The sequence below is a fragment of the Tachysurus vachellii genome, chromosome 3 (assembly GCF_030014155.1).
Source record: "Tachysurus vachellii isolate PV-2020 chromosome 3, HZAU_Pvac_v1, whole genome shotgun sequence".
Classification (NCBI taxonomy): domain Eukaryota; kingdom Metazoa; phylum Chordata; class Actinopteri; order Siluriformes; family Bagridae; genus Tachysurus; species Tachysurus vachellii.
The window spans coordinates 18,373,130-18,386,361 of record NC_083462.1 but is presented as its reverse complement, the minus strand read 5'-3'; the positions used below and the strand labels follow the sequence as shown (position 1 = coordinate 18,386,361).

Genomic DNA, 13,232 nt, shown 5'->3' with positions numbered 1-13,232 from the left:
AGGAATAAATCTGACAATGACAAGAAGCAGAGTTAAATAAATGCTGTTATTCCTTAAAATATTTACATTTATCTAACAAACCAAAATAAAATTATTATTAATAATATACTGTATTTAATTTATTTATTTTCCCAATTTCATGCTTGAAAAATTTGTTTTATTGAAGGAAATGTTCTCATTTATTTCTAAAAAAAAAAAAAAAAGCAATAATCTGCCAACAGAATAAGAAAAGGCTGAAATAAACACGTCTAAAACAACATTTATTTATTTATTTAATAAATAAATAAATAAATAAATAAATCAATTAATTCAATAAATTCTTATTTAACTTGAACTTTTTTAAATTTATTTAATTAATATTCCTAAATTTGCCCAGATTCAAAATATTTCGAATCTGAATACGGACACAGACAGCGATACACACAGAGGAAGTGTGTTATACTTGTAATAAACACATGTTTATAAGCCTGAGGTTGTATCACACAAAGATAACAATGTGTTGTGTTAGTTTCTCAAACAGATTTAAAAACCCACCACCGGTCCTGGCAGTGCTGCTGATATTTACACTAAATCTCACCTCAGCCTTTTCCAGGAATGTAAGTGGATGGGCTCGTGTTTGTTTAGCTGAGGATTTGAATGGGAACAGATGCTGCGCATGATGAAGGTTTGAAGACCAGCAGCAGTGCCAGAGCAAGTCCTGTGGAGAAGAGAGACTCTAAACGGCTCAACACTATCCTGCATTAGAGCGACTCCATCGACCACAAACTCCACCTCACATCGCAACCGCAATCATTCATCCAGATGAACAGTGCCAGGGAACCCAGACAGACTCTTATACAGGGTTTAAACGAGGAGATGTCTGCGTAGGAGAGTGTAATGAATGAAACACTCACAAGATAAAATGGTGCACTGTTATAAGAATATACAGTAGCCTAAGTTCACGTTAGATATTTTAACGCAATTTAAACATGCGTTAAAACATGAGTGTGTGTTCAGTGTGTGTTCAGTGAGCTCCTTGTGGTGTTTTAAGTGTCAATTATGAAAACAGAAAGCTAGCAAGTGAAATAAAAAACCGTGATGTCGGCTGAATTATCCACCACTTCAAATCGATCCAGAAAGCAACGGGGAGCAGCTGGAGTGTACACGGTGTGGTATCAGTACATTAACGTCATGAGAGACCATCAACCATCATCACTGACTTTACTGTACATCATTAACACCTTAAACATCCACACTGTACATCATTAACACTGCAAACCTCCACACTGTACATCATTAACACCGTAAACCTCCACACTATACATCATTAATACCGTAATCCTCCATACTGTACATCATTAACACCATAAACCTCCATACTGTACATCATTAACACCATAAACCTCCACACTGTACATCATTAACACTATAAACTTCCATACTGTGCATCATTAACACTATAAACCTCCACACTGTGCATCATTAACACCGTAAACATCCACCACTGTACATCATTAACACTATAAACCTCCAAACTGTACATCATTAACACTGTAAAACTCCACACTGTACATCATTAACACTGTAAACCTCCACACTGTACATCATTAACACTATAAACCTCCAAACTGTACATCATTAACACTGTAAACCTCCACACTGTACATCATTAACACTATAAACCTCCAAACTGTACATCATTAACACTATAAACCTCCACACTGTACATCATTAACACTGTAAACCTCCACACTGTACATCATTAACACTATAAACCTCCAAACTGTACATCATTAACACTATAAACCTCCAAACTGTACATCATTAACACTGTAAACCTCCACACTGTACATCATTAACACTGTAAACCTCCACACTGTACATCATTAACACTGTAAACCTCCACACTGTACATCATTAACACTATAAACCTCCAAACTGTACATCATTAACACTATAAACCTCCAAACTGTACATTATTAACACTATAAACCTCCACACTGTACATCATTAACACTGTAAACCTCCACACTGTACATCATTAACACTATAAACCTCCAAACTGTACATCATTAACACTGTAAACCTCCACACTGTACATCATTAACACTATAAACCTCCAAACTGTACATCATTAACACTATAAACCTCCACACTGTACATCATTAACACTGTAAACCTCCACACTGTACATCATTAACACTATAAACCTCCAAACTGTACATCATTAACACTATAAACCTCCAAACTGTACATCATTAACACTGTAAACCTCCACACTGTACATCATTAACACTGTAAACCTCCACACTGTACATCATTAACACTGTAAACCTCCACACTGTACATCATTAACACTATAAACCTCCAAACTGTACATCATTAACACTATAAACCTCCAAACTGTACATTATTAACACTGTAAACCTCCACACTGTACATCATTAACACTATAAACCTCCAAACTGTACATCATTAACACTATAAACCTCCACACTGTACATCATTAACACTGTATACCTCCACACTGTACATCATTAACACTATAAACCTCCAAACTGTACATCATTAACACTATAAACCTCCAAACTGTACATCATTAACACTGTAAACCTCCACACTGTACATCATTAACACTATAAACCTCCAAACTGTACATCATTAACACTGTATACCTTCACACTGTACATCATTAACACTATAAACCTCCATACTATACATCATTGACACCTAAATCATCCACACTGTACATCATTAACACCTAAAACATCCACACTGTACATAATTAACACCGTAAACCTCCACACTGTACATCATTAACGCCTAAAACATCCACACTGTACATAATTAACACCGTAAACTTCCACACTGTACATCATTAACACCTAAAACCTCCACACTGTACATCATTAACACCGTAAACATTCACACTGTCATTAATGGAATAATTAATCAACACTGAATCTGTATTGGTTGAGAACTGAATCAGTACTGAATCAATATTATCTAAGCAATAAATCTGCACTGAATCAATGTTGGTTTCGAAATGAATAAGTATTAACTCAGAAATCCATCAGTACTGAATCATTATTTCAACAATAAATCAAAAGAATCAGAATTGGTTTAGAAATAAATCAGAACTGAATCAATCCCTTTACATCCTCACCTTATTATTCACTTGTTTTTAGTTCGCAATACAGCGATGAACAATTTTTAAAGTATTAATGAACTTATAAATTAATTTCTCTCACTGAATTAAAAATGTTATTTGCTTCACACACACACACAGACACACACACACAGAGACACTTTCTGTAACCGTTTTGTGTTTTATGTAACCCGTGTGCTCATTGGGCTTTAATGTGGGTGAAATTTGCTGGGACAAAATGAGATAAATGAGAGATTGAGAAGAAAGTGTGGGACGGAGGGTAAAAAGTGCACCTCTTTCTTTCTGAACTGCATATAAACAGGTTCATTCTTCTGTGTATGTGTGTGTGTGTGTGTGTGTGTGTGTGTGTGTGTGTGTGAGTGAGAGAGAGAGAGAGAGAGAGAGAGAGAGAGAGCTGGCATCAGACTGAAGTAACACACAAAAGGCCCTGATAAAAAAAAAAAAAAGGATAATGAATGCAATCTCTCATCTTCTTCTTCTTCCATGGATTACTGGGAACCAGTTCATGTGAGACAAGCTGTTCAAATCTAGATCCTAAAAGCAAAAAAAAAAAACCTTTTAGTTGTTCATTTTTTATTTGTGTCTGAATGCTACAGCAAGTAGTATTCATTCAATAGGTATTGAATTTATTTAAACCTAAATTTCTATTATTGTTGACTCTGGATAAAAGCTTTCATTATAACCCTGACTTGGTTTTCTCCTCATGTGCACCACTCCCTTGTTTCTTTCTATCACCTCGTTTATATGCTTCTTCACTTCTTCAGGGCTCTCCGAGAAACCGGCAGCCTTAAGTTAACTGCATTTCCATAAAGTGCCTCTCATCCTCTGAGTCACGGGATGTAGGTTATCGTATTTCACCTAACGCACGTGAGTCAAGGTGATGGCTGTTGAAATGGAGCTAAGATCTGAATTTATAAAACAGTCTGAAATTTGAAAATAAAAAAACAAATGAAATGAATGTTCATAATTTCATGATATGATGGACTGACACTTGCCCACTGATCAGAAGGTTATGAGCTCAAATCTCATCACTTTCTGGTTGTTGTTGTTATGTCGTTTAGTCCTGTTACTGACTCATTATTAACACCGCTCCCGTTTCCTCATGGTCTTTGGCGCACTGAGCTGCACTGAGAAGGGCCTGAGCATGTTTAACCACTGATCCTCGGATAACGGCTCACCGTTAATTCCGTCGTGTACTATCACAGCGTGACATCGTCTTTACTGATAGGTGTTCCAAATATGAAGCCCCTCCCCTTTTGATTTACTATATAGTACCTTTTAGGTGTTCCAAATATGAAGCCCCTCCCCTTTTAATTTACTATATTGTACCTTTTAAGTGTTCCATCACAGTTCCATCGTATCCTATCGCGGCTTGGGTTCTTGCTGTTATCTGGTAAACACACACTTATCAGTACAACTCGCTCTATCATCATCAGATCCCACGCACTCGACTCTCGGCTTCTTTTATTTCGCTTTGCTTTATACTGTTAAATAAACCACCGCTGTAAATAACATGAGACAGGTTTGTTACGTTAAGACCGTACTGTTTCCATAGCAACCTCTCATTCACAGGGTCTCCAAAAGAGCAAACGAGATAATACGACTGTTTATAGCTGCCACGGCATTCGTGCTAACAGGAGTAGAAGTACTTTACGCTGTTATAATAAACACACTGCTCGGTTAAAACGTACAGTAACATAATCTGTTGTTCTTTAAATAGTTTAACTGTTCAAATGGGGGGGCATGGTGGCCACGTTCGCCTCACACCTCCAGGGTTGGGGTTCGATTCCCGCCTCCACCTTGTGTGTGTGGAGTTTGCATGTTCTCCCCGTGCCTCGGGGGTTTCCTCCGGGTACTCCGGTTTCCTCCCTCGGTCCAAAGACATGCATGGTAGGTTGATTGGCATCTCTGGAAAATTGTCCGTAGTGTGTGATTGCGTGAGTGAATGAGAGTGTGTGTGTGCCCTGCGATGGGTTGGCACTCCGTCCAGGGTGTATCCTGCCTTGATGCCCAATGACGCCTGAGATAGGCACAGGCTCCCCGTGACCCGAGGTAGTTCGGATAAGCGGTAGAAAATGAATGACTGAATGAACTGTTCAAATAAGACTAATAAATAAACGTGCGTCTTATACGACATGCTTTATCTTCACGTAAGTGCGGAATTTTGGATTCTGATTGGTCAGAACGTGGTGTTGAAGCGTCTTCGTTTATTTGAACAGAAACACTGAAAATAACAACAGCTTGTTTACATGGACATGTAGGATGCATGTTACACTGATTACGAAGAAAGAAAGAGAGAGAAAAAAGAAAGAAAATGATAACAGGAAGTGACTTGATCTGACGTGAACATAAACATTAAGCTTAGCGATGAATCGATAAAGATCACGAGTGATAAAGGCAGAATGAACCTCAGTGACTAACAGAGACTCCTCTATCACGTCACACCGTCCTGTTGTTGATTATTTTCCCGTAAAGTCACAAGACATTAAAAGACTTCTTTTATTCTACTTTATTTCTTTCATGTGATTTAAACTGAATAAAAAAAATCAGACTTGACCAGATGGACAGAAACAGAACTGCAATAACAAAGTGCATATCTCTCTTCTCTCTCCTCTTGCTCTCTTTATCTTTCACTCTCTCTCTTCTTTCGCCATCCTGTATTTGATCTCTTCTTTCGCTCTGCACATTCGGCGCCCCAGAGCCTCAGGACCTGTCCCTCTGGCCCATCCTCAATGGACCTTCTGTATTCCCCCTCTCTCTCCCCCTCCCATTCTTTATGACTCTTATCTGATGGCTTATTCTTCCACACCACCCGTCTCTCATTACACCTCTGTACATGAACGACGGCCTCGTGCAGCTCCTCAAGCTGTAACCTTCCATTACACACTGTGCGATACGTCCGGGCTCAGATGCGGCTCTTAATAACCAGCCATTAGCAAATATTAAATTATTCAAGGAAAAAAGAAAGCAAGAGCAATAGAGAGAGATAGATAGATAGATAGATAGATAGATAGATAGATAGATAGATAGATAGATAGATAGATAGAGAGAGAGAGAGAGAGCGATCGATCCCTAACCCTAGGCTTAAAAAGGGCAGAAAAACAGCAGCTCCAGCAGACACGGCTGTTTTTTTTCTTTTCTATTCCTTTTTTTAAACAGATTGAGTAACTCATAAGCTGAGCCTGTGTTTTTATTCTCTGTGAGATTTTGTATTTGTTTTTTTAATCGCATGGGTGTTTTTTGAGCCACATTTAGAGATAAAATAAGAGAAAAACATAGCTAAGATTCCAACGTCACCAGAGAGGAAGTTTATCGACCACATCTCCAGTAGAGCGCCTCAAACAAACATGCACTCTCTCTCTCACACACACACACACATCTAAAAGTCTGGCTTGTCTTCTGGCTGTCAGACCTCACCTGTTCAGACTGTATACACAATTTCTGTATAGAGATTCTGCTGATCTCGCATCAGGAAGAGGAACAGGAACTCGAAGGAAAATGATGAAGGTACAATCACCCCAGTGTTCGTTCCTGTACCCCTTATACCACAACATGTCTTTCAACCGACTCACAGACGTCACACCAATTTTCATGTCTGACATTCCAAAGGCGAAACTGCAGCGGTGCCAAAAAAAGGTGCTACCCTTAAAATAGCCCCGAAATTTTTTTTCTCTGAGAGCTTCAGGGTGAAGAAGAAGAAAGAGGACAACAGCAAAGCAGGACCAGGAGTGTTTTAAATCTCTGCTGAATTATTAAAGATTTATAACACCACAAATGACAGCACTATGGATCAGGTGATATTAAGGGATGTCTGGACGTCGAGCTAGCAAACAGACGACATCAATCTGGACATCACTGACATGATTGTTGTTACCAGTCAAAGCAAATCAGACTGCAAACATCTTCTTCTTCACTTTCATCTATATATCTCTAACATCTATTTCTTATCTCCCTGAGATGATATGAGGAAGAAACCTTGAGAGGAACCAGACTCAGAAGTGAACCGAACAGGAAATAATGTCAATGTAAATAATTTCTACAACAGTTTTTAGTGGATTCGTGCAACCAAGAGCTCCTAAGGAACTAACAGGTCAGAGTCTTTTCTGAGTTATTACAGACTTAACACTCGCTAATTCCTTCCGGCTGAAACCCGAGACCTGAGCACAAAGCTGACCGATGCCACCTTTCTTCAAAGACGGTCTCAAAGTGCTTCTATCAAACTGCATCATCTTCCTATAATACAAGTAACCTGCAATTCCAGCTTGGTGGTGCTCCGTTCTGGGGATGTTTCCGTGCGGACACCCTGGAGACTCATGTCTCTGCTGTGGATTTTGCTGTTGATCTGTGAACATTTGAAGGTTTTGATAGAAAGGAATTACTCAGGTGTCACTTAGATGAGGATGAGGTTCCCTTCTGAGTCTGGTTCCTCTGGTTCCTCACCACCATTGCATCAGATTTGCTCATTAAGTACAAATTTTGTCATTTCTATTCTAAATATTTATATTTCTGTAAAGCTCCAATGAGATGATGTCCACTGTTAAAAGTGTGAGACAAATAAAATTGAATTGAAATTAATAAAATTCAAAACGCGCAAGGAAAGTGAGGAAAAAACATCTAACGCTGTGTGATGAAAACAGAAAACAGCTTCCTAAAGAACCCTTAGTGCCAAAAGTTTCTTCAGGCTAAACTTTATTCCTGTATTTATACTTCACACGGTTGCGTCATATTATAAATAAATTTTTGCATTCAGTATTTTTTTATGATTATCAGAACAAATAAAAGAGCATATTTAAGTCCAGCAGTGTAATAGATGAGCTTTACTGCTTCCTTAATATTTTTATTCATAGGTTTATTGAATTGTCTGTGTTTACTAAATAGTAAATAATTAGTATCGTTTTTATTCGAATTTTTACACAGTGGACAAATAGAACCTCTTCACAGGCTACAAAGAATCCTGAGGGCTTTTTTTTTTGACTGAACACCTAAAAAGAGTTCTGTATACCTTTTAGGTGTTCCATATATGAAGCCCCTCCCCTTTAATTTACTATATAGTACCTTTTAGGTGTACCAAATATGAAGCCCCTCCCCTTTAATTTACTATATAGTACCTTTTAGGTGTACCAAAAATGAAGCCCCGCCCCTTTAATTTACTATATAGTACCTTTTAGGTGTACCAAATATGAAGCCCCCATTAGAACTATTTTACATTCTTATTAGAACCATTTCTCATTGATTGTACCCAGGATGTAATTCTTTAAGTACCCATAAGAACCCTTTTAGGTTCTACATAGCACCTTTTAGGGGTTCCAAATATGAAGCCCCTCCCAATTAATTTACCATCTAGAACCTTTTCTCCTTGATTGTACCCAGTACTCTCTGTGGTAATTCATACTTTCTGGTACTCAGACATATTCATGTTAACCTGCTATTCATATACAGTCCCAAGAAAACGTATTTGACATAAAATGTGACCTGATTGTCATCTAATTCACAACAATAGACAAACACAATGGGCTTAAGCCGATAACACACAAACAATTCAAATTTCTTGTAACTTTATTAAACACACCCATTAAACATTCAGAGTGCCGGAGGAAAAAGGAAGTGGACCGTTGGAGTTAATAGCAGATAAAAACTCAGGACTTCAAGCAAGACCTTTGGTAGCTCTGGATCAGACCTGCACAACATTCTGGACGAATTTTTGACCATTCCTTTAAACAAAACAAAGACATTTGTAGGATGTCTGGTGTGAATGTCTCTTGAGGTCATTCAACAGCATCTATATGGGGTTAAGGTCAGGGTTCTGACTGGGCCACTCCAAAAGGTGTATTGTTTTTGTCTGAAGCCAGTCTGTGGATGATTGGGGTCATTGTCTTTCTGCATCACCAAACGTCTACTAAGATTCAGCTGGCAGAATCCACCCTGAGATTATCTTGTCAGATATTTTGGAAAACTTGATTTTACCTTTGATGATGGCAAGTAGTACAGGCCCTGAGGCAGAGAAGCAAGCCCAAATCATGATGTTCCCTCCACCAAACTTCACCGTTGGGATGGTTTGATGTTGGAAAGCTGTGCACTTTTTTGCACCATACGTACTGCTGAGCAATGTTCCAGAACAATTCAACTTCTGTTTCAACAGTCCATAAAACATTTTCCCAGTAGCACTATGGATAGCGAGGTGCTCTTTGGCAAACTTCAGGCACCCAGCAATGTTTTATCGGGGAGCAGTGACTTCCTCTGTGGTGTTCTGCCATAGACACCCTGCCTGTTCAAAGACTTGTATATGGAAGATTCATGAACAGAGATGTTCGCCAGCTCCAGTGATGTCTTCAAGCCTGAAGCTGTTACTCATAGGTTCTTCTTTACCTCACTGAAGTCATCTTGGCTGGACGCCCACTTCTAGGAAGAGTAGCTACAGTACTAATCTGTCTACATTTCTAGACAGTTTGTCTAACTGTTGGTTGACTGATGGAGGTCTAAACACTTTGGGATTGTTTTGTATCCCTTTCCAGCCTTATGGAGATCAAGTCTTCAGAGAGCTCCTTTTTGCGAGACATTTGATGCTCCTAACAAACAACAATCTTAAAATATTTGAGTGTTTATCAAATAAGTAGCTCTAAACCACACCTTCAAACTTATTTAATTAATTTGACCCCAGATGTACGAGCTACTGACATAAATTAGCTTTCAGTGAAGTAATTAGTGTAAGGGTTCATTTCCTCCAGGACTCTGAATGTTTATTGGGTGTGTTTAATAAAAAAGTCACAAGACATTTGAATTGTTTGTGTATCATCTATTGTGTTTGTCTATTGTTGTGAACTGCAAAATGACAATTGCATCACATTTTATGTCAAATTACTACAGAAAACCAAATTTATTCCAAGGGGTTCACATACTTTTTCTTGCAACTGTAGATAGATAGATAGATAGACAGACAGATAGATAGATAGAACCATTTTCTGTAATCTAACTCTGTTTAAAACTGTGTTATTATTTATTTATTTATTTTTAACACATCATTTTGAATATAGTCCGCTGCTCCCGAGGATATATCCTGATTCCCGACTATTTTTTTACAACGTAATTTCTCTGTGATATAACATCATTACACAGGATATTCTTTCTCTTACGATAAGCTTGAACAATATTTTAACACTTCTGTGGTATGCATTATGACATCAATGAGTAAAAAAGTATCTGTGATGTTTTTCCTGCCAAGGAAACACTATCAGTAAAAAACAATATCAGTAAATGTTATCAATTTTAAATGTATTTATTTATTTAGTAAACGTTAATCGGATGACAAATATATCCAATACATTTACTTTTTATCCATTTATTGTTACATACAATATATTGCCTCACACAAAGGAAGAGGTCACAGAATACTACACTTCCTGGTTTCTTTCTGGTTGTAGAGCGGCTTTAATTAGCTGTACGTTTTAACCTGTAGGTTCATTTGTGACATACTGCCATCTGTACCGAGTGAGATTCCACTATTATAACCATTGGTACATGGATCCTCAAGCTTCCTGTGTAAACTCTTTTGTCCTGAAGACGTCAGAAATCTTACAGCTTTACTTCTGACGGTCACAAATCGCTGACCATACGTGCTAATAGAAAACTTCGCCGTATCAACAATTACATGCGTTTTAAATCCAAGAAAGTTACACTGTCGGCTATACACAATCCTGTGTAAGCTGTTGCTATAGCAACGATCATGTTAGAACAATGCGCTATACAAGTCTGAGCCGCCGTTACAGAAAACACCTCAACACCTTTTCACTGATCAGACTGAAGATTTCAGCAGCACTGCACTAAATTCTAACAGTTACTGTATATAACAGTTTACCAATCAGCGCCTGTTTTCATAAAGAATCCTAAGAACGATCTCAGAAAGCTCCTGATTTATCTGAAACATTTCTAACTAGGAATCTTATCTTCAGAGTGATTCAGGACCAATCACAGAGCGACTCTGAACAAGGACAATACAACAACTTTTATCTTAGAGAGGAGGCGGGGCTTAACCTGTTACTAGGTGACACATTCTATTGAAGACTGTGATTGGTTGTTCAATAAAAAAATACACACTACGCCTAATACTTTTTGACCTTATGAGCTCTTTTAAGGGTTAATATGCTTTATAAAGAGCTTTTTATCTTCATTAGGATCTTCTCTTTAATTTTAAGGGGAAACGCCACATTTCTAAGAATTCTGTTACAAGAAAAACTCTTTACACTAAGGTGCTTCATGAATACGGGCTGTGGTTTACGTGTAGTTGCCAGATCCACCATTAATGTGCTTCGCTCTGCAAAGCAGCTTTTTTGCTTTCCTCTTTAAGCACGCTCGTTTAACAGCATGTATGACTTCTTAATGAGCTGAGATTGAGTCAGGTGTATTAATGTGCTGGGAAACTGCTTTAATGTTCCAGAAAAATGACAAGATCCAAATGCAGGGCTGGTAAACAATGAGGAAAGAATGTGCAAACAGACCGAGTGTGAGACAACATCTGCAGCCCAATATGATTCAATATGGAGGATGTTTTTCTGTTATACATCTAATCCTGTACAACAACGCTACTGAGTTCTGGATTCTGATTGATTCATTTTCTGTAACAGCAGCACCGACATTAATGCAACTGCAAACCAATCTCCATTAAAGATACCTTTGGTTTCTTTAGTAACAGTTTGAACAGAAATTTGTACAGCCAGTTCCATGTTAAAATAAATAAATTAATTAATAAATAAAAAAACATTTATTCTTTTTCTTTTATTTTTGTCTTTGTATTAAAATAAACAGAGGATTTCACTGATGTTCCTCAACATTGTATGCAACTGGAAATGGATAAAAAATATATATATGAAGAGTAACTGCTGACAAATTGCTATGGTATAAGAGGAATAAAGCACTGTTACATGATGTTAAAAAAAATAAATAAATACAGAGTGGTGTGTGAAGCAGAGCTGGCATCAGCTCCACCCCTAAAATTTATAACATTTTTAAAATTTACAAAAATATCCCCTGATGTTAGACTGGACAGATGCTGTGCTATTTACGGAATAAAACACTTTGGGATCGTAGCCTCTTAGCTACTTAATGTAACTTAGGCACTGATACAACATTCATTCAGTCATTCATTTTCTACTGCTTATCCGAACTACCTCGGGTCACGGGGAGCCTGTGCCTATCTAGGCAGGATACACCCTGGACGGAGTGCCAACCCATCGCAGGGCACACACACTCTCATTCACTCACGCAATCACACACTACGGACAATTTTCCAGAGATGCCAATCAACTTACCATGCATGTCTTTGGACCAGGGGAGCAAATCGGAGTACCCGGAGCAAACCCCCGAGGCACGGGAAGAACATGCAAACTCCACACACACAAGGCGGAGGCGGGAATCGAACCCCCAACCCTGGAGGTGTGAGGCGAACGTGCTAACCACTAAGCCACCGTGCCCCCCCGATACAACATGTCTGTTTTATTTACTAGACTAATTTCTCAAACAAACTAATTAACTAATCAGTAACTAATTCATAAAAAAGTCACCGTAAAATAAAATGTATTAAATGTGTCCAAACCCACGCAAAGTTAATGCTCAATAAATGTTCCAGGTGGTTTTTAAAGCATGTATAAGTATGTTATGACATTATTATACATTTATTACATAAAACATGCAGTTCTTCACCTTCTTTTAAAGAACTTCTAAAGTTTTAATTGTGTTTTTCAGTCACTGTAAAAAGGTTGTAATGCAAACATGGTGATTAGTAATGAATGTATGAATTGGGGATTAATTATCACTATAGAAAAAGTAAAGCAGTGTATACACACACACACACACACACACACACACACACACACACGCAGTGATGCTTCAAACCGTCATGAGAAAATTCCTTAGACACTGTCAGAAAAAGAAAGGTACTAAAGGGAACCTTTCCTTGTTGCTGCACCTCTGTTTGAGGCATCAGCATGTTACATGGAAAGGTGAACCTTCATCTCAAATCTAAATAGGGTTTAATTATCTACCATAAATGGTTATTTTTATCTAAAAGTTTATTTCTAGTTTACCGGTGACG

The 13,232-nt window shown here is 38.0% G+C and overlaps 1 protein-coding gene across 1 annotated transcript in view; it reads right to left on the bottom strand.

The window, feature by feature from the left end:
- The window catches only part of akap12b (A kinase (PRKA) anchor protein 12b), a 49,690-nt gene that overhangs the window by 36,020 nt on the left and 438 nt on the right, over nucleotides 1-13,232 (bottom strand). The window lies entirely within an intron of this gene.